This window comes from Sturnira hondurensis, unplaced genomic scaffold, assembly GCF_014824575.4.
Source record: "Sturnira hondurensis isolate 20B ecotype Veracruz unplaced genomic scaffold, ASM1482457v3 Scaffold0004257, whole genome shotgun sequence".
NCBI lineage: Eukaryota > Metazoa > Chordata > Mammalia > Chiroptera > Phyllostomidae > Sturnira > Sturnira hondurensis.
The window spans coordinates 5,225,452-5,242,405 of record NW_028076888.1 but is presented as its reverse complement, the minus strand read 5'-3'; the positions used below and the strand labels follow the sequence as shown (position 1 = coordinate 5,242,405).

Sequence of the window (16,954 nt, the reverse complement as noted above, 5' to 3'; positions counted from 1 at the left end):
TCCACGCTGGCGTCTCCTGGCCTCAGGCCGCCTCCGGAGATGGCCCGGCTGGCTAGGCCAATGGGCCCCTTTATATTTTTGACGGTGGAGAAATAAATGGGGTAAGAACACGGCTCAAATGGAAGTTCTGAATTCTCCGAACTCTGCAAGTGAAACTCCGGGCCGGCTGGTTAGGTGGCCTTTCTGTATAGAAGGTGCTGTCCTGATGCCAGCCGGGGACAGAGAGGGGACCGACAGCCCAGAGCCCCTCCTGTGTGTCACTCACCCCCCAGTTACTATCTGCCTCCTTTGTGTTCCCCCCCTCCCCCCTTTTAATTGTTGGATGAGTTTACAGAGCTGTGAGCCAAAAACAATCAACTCCAGGGAGCAGAGTTATACAAAAAAGGGCGTGTCGTCAGAGGGAGCCGGATATCCATGGAAACCACCACCTTTTCGTGGCAGCCTAGGTGAAGCCAGGGTGAGGGGGATGGCGTGGGGGTGGGAGGTCTGCTCCACCCACAACAGGGGCCCAGAAAATGCTGCGGTCACTGAACCCAAGGTAGCCACAGACAGCGCTGGGGGTCAGAAGTGGGGTCAGCCAAAGACTCACGGGAGGGCAGGGCTGCCAGCATGCACAGGACCACCCACACAGGTGCGCACTCCCAAACGCCACCCCACCAGGATCACGGGGACAGCAGAGCCTAGGGGGTCCCTGCACAAGCTTTGCTGCCAGACTGCCAGCTCTGAATCCTGGCTCTGCCGTTTACACGCCGGGTGACCCTCGGCAAATGACTTTCACCTCTCCGTGCCTCAGTTTCCTCATCTGTAAAATGGAGATGCTAATCAATCCTGAAGGCTAAATGAAGAGACGGGGGAAAGGTCCCCAGAATCTGCCAGAGCACGGGGGGGAACCATGTTTATTCAATCCTGAGGATTTTTACACATTAATACATACAATAATCGTCACAAAGATCCAATGAGGTTGGTTGAGACTCAGGGAGGGATATGACCCACCCAAGGTCACGACCTCGGAAGTGATTTGAGCCCCAGCCTATGCGACACTGGGCACTACACTGCTTGGCAAGGAGAGGAAGTGAGTGGGGCAGGGTGGGGAGAAAGCAAGGGACGAGTGGGTTTTGGGGAGGTTCTCTTTCCTGACTTTGATGCCCAGCAGTGGGACCCAAGCACATTTTCCCCGAGCTTACAGAAGAAAGCGGGAATCCCCACACCAGTGACAAAGGATGGCAGGAACAAGAACCGGGAAAGGCTGAGGCAGCCAACAGGCCCAGGTGGCCCCATTCCTCAGGAGCTCCTGTCCCAGTCCTGACCCCAGGAGACCAACGATGCCCTCTGACCCTTCCCCCTGCCCAGGGAGCATCTCTGGGATCGGGAGGTCCCTGGAGAGGAGACAGCTGGGCTGGGGCCCACCTCCGGGCCCAGAGGTCTGACGCCTGGGAAAGGCCCTACTCCTGGCTCAGAACCCTGCTCAGAGATAGCCCTACTGGGTGCCTCCCCAGAGCCTAGGCAGTTCTGTAGAGGGGATGGGGCAAGGGCAGCAAAGGGGAGCTATGGCCTCCACCACCGCAAGGCCAGGCCTGGAGGGACCCAGGGCAGTCCTCGAGGCTGGGAGCTGGGGCCAGAGGCTGCCGGCCATGGTGGTCTGGTCCTCGCCCTGCTGGGAGATGGGGGCCAATTGGGCCTGGTGGCTCAGCCCTCTCTGCCATCGACCACCCCGACTCATTCAGATATTTCCTCTCTCGCTTGCTTTTTAAAAAAAATTTAATGTTCTCTATAATTCATCCATCCCAGAAGATAATCGATAAAGCCCGTAATGAAAATCTGAGCCATATTTTACGACCCGCTGCAAGCCGAAAGGGCCACATCAGCAGGGCCAGCTTTGGCTCTCCCGATCTGTCTCGCCCACCGCCCCGGGGACTGCTCTCCTGGCTGGTCCTGCCCACAGCCCCCCTCCCAGAGCCGTGCCCTTCACTGTGCAAGGAGGGTGTGGACTGCCCAGATGGGGTGGAGGCTTGGCCACTACGCTGGTGTCGCCCCAGCACCCGAACGCTCCGCTCCACCAACTGCAGTCACAGAATGGTCACCTGCCGTTGCAAGGTCTCCCTGGAGCTGCCCCCCGACTTGGGACCCCAGCACCTCCACCCTGGAGTCTCACAACCGTCTTAGGTCAGGGGCCTTCTAGAAGCCAAACCTTGGGAGTTGGAGGCCCTCACAGGCCTTGGGAGTCGGGCCAGCCCCCGACCAGGGCATTCACCCCCCTAACAAAGGCCACCTGGGGGCGCTCAGTGGAGGGTGGGTCACTATAGCTCCTTTTTGCTGCCTTAAGCTTGTCCATCTTCTCCCTGGTCTCCTCCCTGTGAGGGGAAACCTGTGGATGAGCCAGCCTCAGGGACTGGCTGAGGGGACAGCCCCGTCCGGTGCTGCCAGGGCCAACTAGCGGGAAACAGAGCCCCACCCCTGCCCCGGCACCGCCACTCAAAGCCAATCAGCTCTTCTTAGAACCCCTTGCCGCCTGGCACCAATCAGGGTTACCTCGGTGCCAGGTAACCCTGGTGTCCAATCAGAGCCCATAGGACGCTCCAAAAGTCCGGCCACACCAATGAGAAGAAGTGAGGTCCAGCCACAGCACCGACTGCTACGCAGCCACGGACAGACATTTACGGAAAGCAGGAAACCGATGGGAAAAAACTCAGATGATTCCACGGTTTGGAATGCCACCCCGCAGACCACTCAGTGCTGTCCAGTGCGGCCGCCACCGGCCCCCGGTGGCCATTGAGCACTTGAAATGTGGCGGGTGTGACTGTGGAACTGAATTTTTAATTTTACTTCATTTTAGTTACTTTAAGTCTAAATAGCCACATGGGACTTAAGCCTTACTATACTGGACAGCTCAGGGTGAGAGAGAATTTCAGTGATATAAAAAAAATCTCTTAATAAACGTCTTACAGCCTGTTACCCCAGGCAGTGGAATGGTCAGTATTGACTAGAATCATGGACAGTCAAAGTTGCAGGGGTGCCGTGTGCCAGGCTCAGCGTGTGATCGGGATTTTACACGGGTTGCCGCACTGCATCCCCGCCCCCCACCCCAGGGTCACCGGCCGCACTTTACGGATGAGGGGACTGAGATGCAGCAATATTAAGCAACTTACCCCAAGTCACACCGCTGGGTGGGCAAAGCTGGGGTGCGAACCCAGGGCTCTCTCTGCCCCTAACATCTAACTTTTAACAACTACACCACATACTTTAAAATTATTTCCTTCACAATTCTTCGTATTTTCCAATGAACCATAAGCGTAAGTTACAATTAGGGAGAAAATGTTTTTTTAAAAGAACCTAAAAGGAGGCAAATCTCCCGCCCCCCCCAGAAGAAGAGCATATTGGGGAGTTTAATGGGGCTCCTGGCCACCTGGGCCTCCAGCCTTTGGAGGGGAAAGGGGAAAGCAGTGTGGTCACAGGTCCCCTGCCCACCCGCCCGGCACGCAGAAGGCCCAGGCCCAGAGGATGCTGGGCCTACGATTCCCCAGCAGCCAGGCTGCCAGTGGGACCCAGCTGCCTCCCAGCCCCACCCTGGAGTCAGTTCCTGACAGGTTTCTCAGCGGTTGTGCAATCATCCAGGCCTGTACCTTTAAAAAGGCAGCAGGCCACGGGGCTGCTGGCAAAGCCAGCACACACCATTCCCACCGTGGACTACCCTATCCCACCAGCTTCTCGGAGGGCTGGCCAGGAGCGCTGGGCCAGCTGCCCACGCCTGGGACGTGCCGCCTGCCCACTGTGGGCATGGAGAGGCTGGTTTTCCCCAGGAGAGCGGCCGCTGCCCCTGCTCGCTGCCCTCCCCCTTGGGGCTGCATCGAGGTTCGGAGCAAGGAAGTGGGGAGAACCCTTTTCAAAGGTCCCTGAGGAAAGTGGACGCCCCAGCAAATACTGGGCCCGGCTAGCAGCAGAAGCAGGGACGATTCCGCGTAGTTTCTGCTTTGTGCCCATAGTGCCAGCTGGGACGTAGGGGACAGGGGGCGGCGCCCCCACTTGGGCTGGTTTCCATTTCAGCTTTTTTCCCCTTGGGGTGCCCAGACTGCTCTGGTCTCGGGGTGGGCAGGACACACAAATGTCCTTACTTAGATTTGTGATGGTGGTGGTGATGATATGATGGTGAGGATGGATTTCGGTTCCCCGCTGTCTGCAGTTCTCTGCCATTCCCAATCTACCTTAAGTTCCCCTTGGATTTATATATTTATTTTTGGAGTTGGTTTCAGGTGCTTCTAGTTTATCAAACAATCAGCCCTGTGAGGTACGCTGGGTGTTTCCAGAAATTACATCACAAAAAATCATGCAATTAAAGTGTAAGGGAAAAAAAAACATAGCTGTTGCTTAATTTTGTATTTTAATTAGCGACTTATTGTCAACGCGGACTTTTAAAATGGAGGCGCCTAAGCAAAGCCAGTAAACAAGTTTTCCTAATGAATCAATGTCACCTCTTCCCTCTTCCTCCTCCTCCTCCTCCTCCTCCTCCTCCTCACCGGCCCAGTGGTTGTCTCCCAGGTTTTCAAGGCCCTCTTCTCCCCTCTCACCTTGTATCCCTTGCCCAACACTGGCAAGAGAACGCCCCAAGTAAAACCGAGAACCCTGGCCCCCAGGACTCCTGAAGGAGCCCAGGCCCCTGTCACCACAGAAGCCTCGGTGGGGAGGGTCCCGGCGGAGGGCTCAGCGCGAAGCCGGCGGCTGCACTTTTTGCCCTATGCCTAGGCCTGCTCCTCCAGGTCCCGGAGAGGCCTCTGCTGCTGTGGTTGCCCTGAGCTCAGGAAGGGAGAGAGGAAAGCCCAGGGCAGCGCCGACTGCCAAGGCAACGGTGACAGGGTGGAGACATGGGACACCCAGAGCCGGAGGAGGAGGACCGAGGTTTGGAGACCTGGAGAGAGGGGGGAAGCTCTGGTGTGGTGAAGCCCAAGAGACCTCTGGTTGCCTGGGGGAAGGAGGAGAAGAGGCGCGGAGGAGGAAAGCGGAGGGAGCCAGTAGCCAGGCAGAGAGAGGCTGAGATCGGAAGGGTTGGTCCAGATCACACGGCAGCTCCAAGGAAGGACTCATCCATCGGTCCCAGGCACCCCAAAGGGGTGGATCCAGGTTGCCGAGGCTGACCAAGCTGCCACCATAGGTGGAGTCCTGTTCTTCCCTCGTGGAAAGTTCCCAGCTGGGGAGGCGGAGGGCAGGGAAGGAAGCTAATTTGCCTCCTTTAGCCTCGCTTCTGGGAGAGAAGGCTAAGGGCGGGGCTGAGTTCCCTGCTCTGCGTTCAGTCCTGCAGTATAGGACAGGCAGGCAAGCCCCGATGTCCTTCCAAAGGGGAACCCCCGGAGCTGCCCCTTTCCCACGTCAGGAGTGGGCACCACTGGGAACCTCCATGTCCCTGTTCGCTGGGGAGTGCCTGAACCCCTCCTGCCACCCCAGAGACTAGGCCATCTTAAAGAGGACAGCTGTCCACCCAGGGCACTGGACAGGGACATGCCTCCCGAGTGCTGTCATCTCTAAAACCAGTGCCGAATGCTGCAGGTGAACAGGCTCTCTTGATGGGGCCCCCCTGGGCCACGGCCAGGGGATTTGGCACCCGAGCAAAACCCCACAGTGGCCATTTTTATTCTGAGTGGGCAGGATCACAACGGTGGGCTCGGGCAGGGCCCTCGTTCCCTTGCTCACTCCCACCGCAGGCCATCTTCAAGCTGGGCCCCCTTGGCCTCCAACACGGACGGCAACCTCGGGCCCCTCCCCTACATTACAGCAGGCAGCTTCGTGACCTCGCTGGCAGCAGGCATGGGGACACTCAAGAAGGCTCTGGAACACCGGGTGGCAGACTCCTGCCCCCCCCCTAAGATTCCCCAGGAAAGGAAGGAAGGAGGGGAGGAAGGAAGACCTGGGGAGGAAGGGGCTGGCCCTCCACATCATCACAGGCCGGTGGGAGCCCAGCCCCTGCCCCACGACAGAGCCTGCTGGGTGTCAGCTTCAATCGGAAAGGAAAGCTCCCATCAAACATGGGCTGGGCAGGGATGTGGGCCCTGAGATTAGGAATTTGGAAGACCATCTGAGGAAGCTGGCCCTGGGAAGACAGCAACAGGATTTAGCGCCTGATCCTACTGTCTGGTAAACACCCTGAACCGTCCCTGCGCTCCGTTAGGCAGCCCCGGATCCTCAGGTGTGCCGGCGACGGGCAGGTAGAGACAGACGTGGAGACAGACGTGGGCAGAGACAGGAAGGGGGGGGAGTGTGGGCCTGGGGGGAGGCGTGGGGGAGGAGCCGGCCTGGGAGGATAGGGCGGGTGGCCGCCGAGCCAGACAGTCAATGAAACAGCTGACAGGTGCAGGGGAGGGGGGCAGGGAGAAGGGACAGGTACGCTGGGCAGGGGGCTCGGGATACTTGGGGATGCCCTGTCGCACCCCAGGGGGCCAAGTAGGATGGGATGAAGAGGAGTCAGAGGCTTATGGGCCAAAGCCCTAGGAGTCCTGGCCACCTTTTCTCCTAATTAAAAGGCAAAATGTGGAAGTGCTATAGACTAGGCCGTGTGCCCCGCTCCAAAAAATCAAACAGGTGGCCAGCTTCCAGGGCTTCCTGTGGCCAGTTATGAGAGCAATCCATCGCTGTTGTCCTTTAGGGTCACCCTCTCCCCAACCCATATACTGAGACCCCATGCCAAAAAGAAAGTCAAATCCATCACTGGGACAGCATCCTTCTACCCCAGGTTGGAGCAGACGCATGGCAAGCAGCAGAGAGGGTGGGAAGCAGCTTCTCAGAGGGGCCGCAATCCCCCAGAGGTGACGTGGTGGGGCGTTAAGAGTAGAGAGGTAGAAAGAGGGGCGCCCAGGGTCCTGGTCGTTTCGGAGGCAGACCGCGCAGCTGTGATCCCGGCACAGAGGTCGAGAGCCCCAGAGGCAGGCCCGGTGCTACCTCCACCGTCAGGCCCGAGCGGGGCCACACCGCTAATCCCCTTTTCCATTTCCTCCCTGATCTAATTACAGTTTGGGGCTGACACACACGGGGAGTGTAGGCCCCGGTCCGGGGCACTCTCTAAGTCCATGGGCGCCCGGAGTACGCACCCGCACTCTCAGAGGGTTGCGGACCGTCTCAGGAGCTGAAGGACCTACCGCTTTTGAATGGGCTCATCTCTGGCTTCCTTCAGCAGCACTGGCAAAGCTGCCCCGGACTTGACCGCGTCCACCGGCTCATGTCCTCCCCTCTGCCCACTCGGCTAGGGGCCCAGAGCCACCGGGGTCTCCGGGGTTCCCAGCAGTTGGAAGGAGGTTCCTGTCCTGTGACAGGTCTGGGCTTGGAGTCCCTTGCCTTCTGTACATTCCCTAAGAAGTCTCACCCACAGCCCCTTGATCCGAAAGGAAGCCAGGAGCCCAGATGGAGAAACTTCCGGCTCCAACAATAAACCACAGGGGGCACTGGCCCTACAGCTGGGGGCCGGCCTGACCCTCCTATGTTCCTCACCACTCAAGTCTGCTCCCACCGTGACCCTGTAGCCACTCGAGGAGCCCCCAGGGGAGGCCGGGAGCCTGTGCCCACCCTCCTCTGCCTCGGTGCCATGTTCCCTCCCACCCCCGAGCAGGGCGCTAACACCCAGGGCTTCTCTACCTGCCACAGTCACCCGTGTCCTGAGTGTCTGCTGCCACTGTTTCCGGGCCGGTGTCTCGCACAGAATCTCTCCTCCAGTCCTCACCTCTGGCCTTGCCTGTATGAGCACTTTGAGTCTTTATATTGAACACACACACACACACCTTGCTCCCAAACCAGGGAGAGACAACACACTGAGAAAAAGCCCACAAGACCCGGGGTTGGGGCTGGAAACCGGTGTCACCGGCTCACCATTTCCCCCGCACCAGGCAGGCGGCCAGAGAACCCTGGGCAATACATGCTACCGGCCTCACCAGACATTAGAACACTTGTTCGGGTCCCTACCTTTGGAAGCTGGGCCCCCAGTGCATCGCTTCGGGCCATTGCTGCTGCTAATTTCTCAGAGATAAACAAACCGGTTTGGATAAAACAAGAACCAACCTGAAATCTTCTCCCAAAACTCAAAATGAAACTCTCTAGTCACCCCTTTCGGTCCCTCCTCCGCCTTCCTATGCCATCAGCCAGGGCCCTACATTCCGACAACCGGGTTTACAAAACTCAGTCCTCTAGCCTTTTTGCTCACGGACACTACCAAAACCCTGGACCATTTTTGGGCCAACTTGAAGAGGTGATGGGTGAGGAGGTGGCTCATTGGAAACGTCCCACTCTGAGTTTCTCAAGTATACCCTGGGCAGAGGGCAAAATGGAGAAGGTGAATGCGGAGGGGCCTGAGAACCTCCACCAGGCTGGTGTCGGCCTGGGTCTCTTTCCCCGGCTCACGGCAGGCTCGGGGCCTTTCCCCCAGGCTCCCATCACCGCCCTCAGACTACTACAGCCCCTCTAAAGGGGGATGAGTGAATAGTACACCTGGTGGGCCCCTTCTTTCTAGGAGCAGAGGAGAGAGGTTGCTCAGTTCCCCTTGGGGGTTGAGCAGGTTTATCGAAGCTCAATATCAAGACAGGGAGGAGTCCAAAGGGCAGAGAGGAAACGCACAGCCCGGAGGTCTGTGGCCACATGTTTCCCCGCAGGCTCGGTGGGTGATGTGCAATCAGAGTCACTCGTGCCTGACGCACCCTCCCCCATCAACCCACCCCGCCCGGTCGGGCCCCCCACGTCCCGCCCAGTGCTCTCGGTGGAGCCTTCTCTGCCTTCTGCCCTGAGCTGGTCTGGAACCTCTGCCAGGGCTCCCGCCTCTCAAGTCCCCATCAGTGGGGTCTGCTTGGTCCCTGCAGCTAATTTACACCCGTCAGGGTTTAAAATAGCAGAGGCATAAATGAAAAGTCCAATTTCTTCAAATTTGCATTGTAAAACCATCCTTCAACTTCCTTGAAATAAATTTTACTATTTTATTAGTGCAAACAAAATGGTAATAAAACACTAATACAGCGCCTTGTATCCAGGGGAAGAGCTAAAATTAACATAGAGCGAGCAGTGTTTGCTATTACATTCAATTACCTTTTTACTTGAGATTTACATTCTCATCCCCTTAATCTCCATAGTAGTGGCTTCATTCCTGCCAGGCTCTGCCCTTCCGGAGCCCCCACAGCGGGAAGCCAGACCTCCTGCCCAGACGGCACGCACCCCGGGCATGGCGCCTACCCCTCTCTCCGCAGCTGCCTCTTGTCATAGGTACCCCTTCTCTCCCCTGCTCGTCATTTCCTCACATCTCAGCCTCTCGGTGCTCGGCAAGTTCAAGCCAAAGGGCTCTGACGTGAGGCTCATTCAGACACGCAGTTACCAACAGGCAGGTGCTGGGGACACGGGCCGGGGGCCGTGCTGGGCCGGCCTGGGAAGGCTCTCTCTCTGGCAGGGAGCTCCTGGCGCCCTGAGAAACTGGCATCTCTGGTTTGACAGGTTGTGGGAGAGGGTTTGCTGCGTGGCACAGCAGGGGACTCTGGATTACGGCAGGAAGCTCAGCCACCCTCAAGTGGGGAGGGGCAAGGAACCACCGGGGGCAGCCTCTTCTTCAATCCGCAGACAGCAGAGCTGAGGGCTCGGGAAGAAGCTGTTTTGGGGTGACAGAGGTGGGTGCTCCTTCCTCAACAGGGAGTGTCCCTACACCCCGAGGACCAGTCACCCCCAGCCACAGCCACGAAACACCTGATCCTCCGAGAGGGTCCCTTTGTCTCCTGGAAGCAGAGGGAAGAATTCCCCTGTCCGGGGCCGGTCATCCCTGCCCTGAGCCATCGGTGGGAGATGACCGAGTTTGCAAGTGGCCCAAAGATTCTATCCTGGTTCCCAATCTGTTACTGACTAGCTGTGTGACCTTGGACAAGTGACCTCCCCTCGCTGGGCTGGTTGCTTTGTCTGTGAAACAAGCACGATAACCCCTGTGCTGCCTTCTCGGGAATGACAGGTCACCAGGACTGAGGGATCAAGAAAGCACCGAAGGCCCACAGAGCTCTGCAGCTGGACAGTGGGTCTGTCGCCAAGACGGCCTCGGCACGGGGACAGGGGAGCACCAGCAACAGGAATCCTCATCCGGCCTCGGGCGTGGGCGTCTGAACTGCAGGCCGGGCCACTTGGGGCCTCTGGGGCTCTCCCGACCTCTAACTCACAAGCTCCCGTTCTCTTACCCGTCCAACCACTGCCAAGGTCCTGGGTTAATTAGTCCCGCCCAATCTTTGGAACTAATTTTGAAGAAAGAGTCCGGGACCCGCCAGGGCCCAGGCTGCCTCACGGGTTCACTGGGAGAGCTGCTCCAGGGCAGGGGGACAAGACAGGACAGGAAAAAGCAGATGTCCGGCCCCCACGAGTGTTCCCATTTCCCTGGCTATTACAACCAGGAAAAAAGTGATTAAGACGAAAGGGGAGACACGTACACACACAGCCACCCACAATCACATTTCTAATCATTCAGTCTCACACACGCAGTCCCTCACACAGTCTCACACTGCCACCCACAATCTCACACACACACACACACACACACACACCCCATCCCCAAGTCTCTTCTCCCAAAGTCTTTCTTCCTGAATCTTATTCTGAAGCGGTCGTCCCGTGGACGCCAGGAGGAATGTTCTAGTCCAAACTGGTACAAGACCAACTTATCCTCACGCCTGATCACAAGGAATTCTGAGTCCCACAGGAACGGAGCCACTTCTGGGACCCCGGGAGGCAGGGCTCTTCTCTAAACCCGACTGGAAGTCAGGGCAAAAGCTGTAGGCAGTTGTACATCACTGGCCAGAACCGCCTCGCGAATCATCCACGTCCACCAGAGCCCAACCTGGCCGTCCTTGCTCCAGCCCTTCCACCTTGGGCCCTGCCACACCACCCCATCACATTCTGGCCCAGAGGGGAATGTCATGAAATAGCTTCCGTATTCCACAAGCAAAAGGCCAAACCCACTGCGAGAAGCAACCCCACATGCAAACGCGAGGCGTTTTATTTGGTTCAGGCTGGTCCTCTGCATTTTTTTCCCCTTATTTCCCCTCCCCGCTGGAGAAACAAAAGAAAGTTTGTTGTTGAGGCTCAAACGTTTCTTGGGCCTTGTCCGAGTTCTACCTTGTTTTTCTTTTCCTTTCTGTCTGCCCCTCACCCCCACCCCACCTTCCCTGCCTCTCCACCTTGAATAAATAAAGCACCTGAAGCTGGCACAGACTGGTAAGGAAAGTACAAACTATCTCTTAATTTTATAATTTTTTTTTTCACCACGCTGGCCTAGGGTTTTGGGCAAAGGACAAAAGCTATTGTTGAACAGCACAACACGGAGGTCTGAGTCACCGATACGCCTCAGCTTCTGGAGACCTCATAGGTCTCTGCGGCTGGCACAGCCGGTGAGCTCAGCGCCCTGCGGGGGCCGTGGGCGCAGGCGTCCTCTCGCTGGGTGCTGCCCCGCCGCCTCCCCCTCCCCGGGGCTCCCTACCGGGCCGACACATGGGCACTGCTGGTTTTTAATCACAGGGGAGAATTTAAAGAAAACGTTGCAAAATAAAAAACAAATCGCCACAGTGCCATCACGCTAACGCTGTAATTTTCGTTTCAGAGGATTGCCTCTTAAGCTTTGTCCCCACGCGGGTGTGATCTCTAGATAGTTTCTATCACGGTGTTCACAACACTTGGCCTTCAGGGTGTTTTTTTCCCCACTCCCATAATAAACACTTTTCTATGTTTCGAAACCATCTTCAGGATTATTACTCGTGGAGGTCACACAGTATTTCTTGTGCTGGGCTGACGCTATGAAGCAAGAATGGGAGAAGGGAACTGGGGGAGACCTCGCCCGGGACTGAATCATTATGCACACGACTCCGGCCAAGGTGGGGGCTTTGCCTGAGTGATTCGGATCACCTTGGCCTTGGAGTGTGTCCCTGGAGGACAGGCAGAGGTGCCACCACAGCCCTGCCCATCTCGTAGTGGGCCACGAACGCCCCTGCCCTGGTGCCCAGAGACCACGCTGGCTCGATCCTCACGCTGACCTTCACCCCCGCCAGCCGCACTTCCTCCTTATACAGCGCCCTGGCAGCAAAAGGCCCACGACAACACACTGCTCTCCTTTTTTATATCTGAATATCTCAAAGCACTTAGCAAAGACTTTCATTTTCTCATTACCCCAAGGAGAGGAGGTCATTTGGGAAAATGGTACAAATATTCCCATTTGTCAAAAGCCAGAAGGAAGTGAGTTAAAAGGAAAATTCTACCACTTAATGGCGCAAAACCAACCCGGGAGAGACTGCAAGGGTCTTTTCCGCCTCCCCGTTCACCCAGTTTGCTTTTTCCGACGCAACTTCAGGAACCTCATTACGGAAAAGATGGCTCAGGCCCAAGACCAGGTTCCCACTTTGCTGTGAATCAATCGCTCCCCGGGCGCCTCGGCTCAGGAGACCCTCCCACTTCGCCCTGGGCCTCCATCAAAACCATATTCTCCTATGATCATAATGGTGTAAAATGCGTAGCTATGAAAACACACCCAGTCACCAAAGGAAAAAGACACCAGGGGGAAACAAATACACTAAATGCTAAACCGGGTGGTGTTACCCTAGTTAAATTATTGGTGGGGTTTTCCCCCCCGATCTCTATTTTCAAAAACAGTTAAAACATGGCTCTGTTTTCCCAGTGTGTGGACAGAAGCGTGCATTTCAGAGTCAGATCCACCTGCCTCCAAACCCCGGCTCTCCTATCGCGGGGACGCGGGTGAATCACCTGACCTCTCCTAGCGCTAGTTCCTGGCTGGAACAGGGGGAACTGGACTTCCACCTGCCTCGTGCCCTTCAATCCCACAGAAAGTCACAGCACAGCCCCTGACATGTAGTTGGCGCTCGGTAAATGTCTGTTTCCTTTCTCTTTCACTGAAATGAAAATGTAAAGCCAACTCGGCTGGCTTGCTTGCTGCCCCATGGGGACAAAAGTAAGACGTTTCACCCGTGCCCTCTCGGGTTTCACGCACATCCATTTACCCCCATCTCCTCCTGCCTCCACCCCCAGGTGTGCTCCCCCCGCCCCCCAGGCCTCAGGATGCTGGTCCTGGCTCTCTCGTGACTCACCTGGAGGGGGACAAGGGGGGCTCTAGGATGAGGAACAGGCCCCTCTGTGACCTCCTCCACCAGGACAGGCCCAGACGAGCCCCTCCAGGCAGCAAACAGGCCTCGAGCAGACTCAGAGGACACACGGGGCGATCCCCAGGTTTGCACTTTCCTGGCAGCCGCCCTCAGGAACAGGTGCCAGGCTGCAAAGGCCACCTGCTCCCGGGGGAGGGCAAGGGCCACTCCCGACTGCTGAGGAAAAGCCAAGGAAAACCAAGATGGCGCCAGCATCTGGGAGCCGACTCCACCCTGGGCCGGGCGGGCCGGGCCAGTCCCGGGGCTGCCACCTCGGGGACCCGAGCCCAGCCCTGGGCACGCAAGCCTTCTCCCTGCTCCCTCCAGGGCTTCGAGCTGGACCAACATGTTTGCTTTGCTGGGTCAGCAGTTCTGCTTACGGAATTCTGGTGGACATAGCCGCTGGGCAGGGGCTCCGGACCCACCTCCTTGCAGCCTGAACCCAGGGACGGGCCGGAGCTGCCCCTGCTCCAGCCTTCCCGATGGCAGAGGGGGAGGAAGGAGCAGTGACGATGGCAGAGGGGGAGGAAGGAGCAGTGACGGCGATGATAGGGACCCTTTGCTACCGTGGGCCAGGTGCCTTAGACATCATTTCCCTTCCTTTCACAGAAGGCAACAGACACTATTGCTGTTCCCCTTTCACCGATGAGGACACTAAGGCTGCTGAGGGGTCGGGGTGCCCAAGGTCACGGCACTAACAAAGGCGAAAACAAGAATTCGGCCCGGTGCACTGAACCACTCCACCACAGTGCCTCCGCACGGGGCCACTCGCCCAGCTTGGCTCCGGAAGCCACCACCTTCCACCAGGCCTTTTCTGGAGGGGGCTCCGGACAGACACCCCAGCCACGGGGGACACAGGACGCCCACCCAAAAAGGAGGCTGCATGTAATTCAGCCAAAAGGAGTGCTTCTCCTCGCCTCCTACCGCCCCCCACCCCACTGCCTCCAGAGAGAGGGCAGACACAACACCTCCGCGCGGAGAGAGGGGACGGTCAGGCTGCAGAGATGCCAGTTTGTGGATGTGAGGTGACCAGAGGAGCATCTCCCAGCTCTAGGGGGTCCCAGCTGCTAGGACCCCCCTCCCCGGCTCTCCTGAGAACATTTAGGTGGGGAGGTCTGGGGCCATGCGGCCACTGGCAAAGGCCAGGAACAAGCAGGGAGCTATTGACAGATGTACTGGTTTGCACAGGGAGAGAGGAGAACCATGGGGCGGGGCGGGGCCTTGGCCTGCAAGACCCCTCGAGACTGCAAGTCTTTGCAAACCAGGGATGATGCCAGCTTGAAACGGCGCGCCCTTTCTTTGAACATTAAACTCGGTCTCCGATGGGAAGCTGGTCATTGTGGGGGTGGGGGGTGCCCGGCACGGTCCCCACCGCATGGGCCACCAGCTCCCGGCTCGCCAGCAGCAGGTCCCAGAAAGCCGGTGGAGCCCCGCAGGGTGGGGGCCGGGTGGGCCACGGGGGCAGACAGTCTGCAGTCGCGCTGAGCACAGCACATCGCTTCATTCAGGAACCCGGAGCAAAACGCACAGCTGGGTCTAGAGTTGATTCAGCCCTTAACTCGTTCGGGATCGCTGGCGGAGTCACAGAGGCGACAGGGAGGGGTTTGCAGCAACCTGGGGGAGCAGGGAGGGCATACCTGGGGTGGGGGGGTAAGCTGGAGTAGGCCGGGGTAGGCTGATAACATTGACACCTAGAAAAAGAAGTCATCCTTCTTCTCAAAAACCCCTCTAAAATCCAACCAACCGTCCGTCGTTTAGGGAGGGATGAGTGAGTCTGGGTTCGGTGGGGGGGGCTGGGGGGGGAGTTTGTTTTCTACCCACGGCCAAATCCTCATTCACTGTCAGCTCCAATCCCTTCGGAACTCACTGACTCAATTGCCTTTTCACGGGGAAAGGGGCCTGCACAATGCAAGGCGCTTTTCAGCTCCACATTAGCACACAGGGCACTGGGCAATGTCCAGGACGCACACACATCCCTCCCGGAGGCCCGGCTCCACCCCCACCCCAAACAACCCGGCCAGCCCTGCCAGCGCCGCATCTGGGCTCCCCTACTTTACACTGCGGGGCGTTTTCAAATGTAGTTTGGCCAGTGTGTGTGCAGATGCGTGTGCACGCGCGGGCGGGCACCGTGGGGGCTCTAACTCACAAGGAGAAGGACCGGCAAGAGTTCATTTCAGGGAAGTTCCAGCTCTTCCTTTTGTCCAAAGGAAGGGTGGACGGGGAGAAGGGGTCCAGAATAAGTTCCCAGAAAAAAGGGTTAGGGGAGGAGGAGGCTCATTTAAGCTCATTCGGGAAAGCGTGGATGATGGAGAAACCAGAATTTGGTCAGGAGTGTCCCTAACGAACTTGGCAGCCACAAAAGCTCTTCAATAATCATTATGGAAATGATATCAACAATTATAATAATTATTATAATCACAGCAGCCCCCACTTTTCAAGTGCTCAGTATGTGCCCGGCGCTCCACTAAATGCCTGTGCTCATCAGCTGGCCCACTGACCCCAAGGACCCAACGAGGCAGGTACCGTTCCCTGTTAGCCCAATTCCAAGAGAGTTCAGAACTTCGCCCAAGGTCACGAAGACCATACGTGGGAGAAAGATTTGAACCCCGTTCTGCCTTGGCTCTAGACCGACCACATCACCCTACCCCAGGAGAGAAGCGACCTGCAGTGGAATCTAAAGAGAAGGCAGTCCTGGCTGGTGTGGCTCAGTGGATCGAGCGCGGGCCTGCGAACCAAAGGATCGCGGTTCGATTCCCAGTCAGGGCACATGCCCAGGTTGCAGGCCAGTTCCCAGCAGGGGACACATGAGAGGCAACCATACATTGATGTTTCTCTCCTTCTCTCCTTCCCTTCCCCTCTAAAGGTAAGGAAATAAAATCTTTTAAAAAATAAATAAATAAAGAGAAGGCAGCCCCAGCACCGCAGAGGCCTTGGCACCAGGTAGGGACCCTCTTGGACATGTGGGTATGTCCCTGCTGGCCAGCCCCCCACCTTTGTCACCATCCCAGGGGGGGCACCCCTTTAGCCCGGGCTCTGACGGAAGCACCCCTCGGCCATCCCTCCTGTTCAAGGGAACTGCATGTTATGATGGACACGTGCCAGTCTCACCTGTGCTGCCCAGGTCAGGAGCCACCAGCCACGCGTGGCTATGGGGGGCTTGACATGTGTCTGGTTCGTGGAAGAACTGGGTTTTCACATCATTTCATTTAAATTGCCACGTGGGCCAGTGGCTCCTGTATTGGACAGCACACATCTGGGACCCCCTCCTTTGCCTCGCAGACCAAGTGGTATCTTGGAAATAAACTGAAAGCACCAGAAGATAGAAGCATGGCCCACCAGGAAGGCCTTTGCCTTAGCACCGGCATCGCCCGCTCCATCAGGGCCCTTCAAAAACTTCTGGCCTGCGCCCAGCTTGTCTGTCTCCCTCCCTCCATCCTTTCTTTCTTCCTTCCTAGCTCCTTCCTTCCTCCCTTTCTTTCTCTTGCTCGTTCTCTCCCTCTCTCTTTCTCTTGCTTTTTCTTCCTTTCTCTCTCTCTCCTTCCTCCCTTTCCTCTCCCTCTCTCTCTTTCTTAGAAAAAAAGCATCAGTTTAATTAGATAAATCCTCTGAGCATGTGGCCTGGAGTTCGTCATGGAAATTAACCTGCTCCCAGATCTCAGATAGTGAAACAGGAACCGGGGTGTTTGGGCACAGCACGGTGAAATGGGAGAGGCCGATGGAGTTTCATGCACCTCATCTTCCATAAGTGCCCCTTGCCCCTCCAGTGCCCCCCACTTCACAGCACCCTTGCCCTTGCCTCCTTGGGTCGCTGCCTCCAGACCACCTCCGCC

General features: G+C 57.3%; 1 protein-coding gene across 3 annotated transcripts in view; it reads right to left on the bottom strand.

Moving 5' to 3' along the window:
• The window catches only part of CASZ1 (castor zinc finger 1), a 145,966-nt gene that overhangs the window by 118,454 nt on the left and 10,558 nt on the right, over positions 1-16,954 (bottom strand). The window contains exon 1 of one of the 3 annotated variants that reach the window (XM_037045251.1): positions 13,071-13,244. The exons of 1 other annotated variant lie outside the window; for it this stretch is intronic. The gene's annotated coding sequence lies outside the window, so the exon portion shown is untranslated. Of the gene's footprint in view, positions 1-9,045; positions 9,482-13,070; positions 13,245-16,954 lie in introns of those variants that run through there. One more of the 3 variants, XM_037045250.1, reaches the window with a different exon arrangement.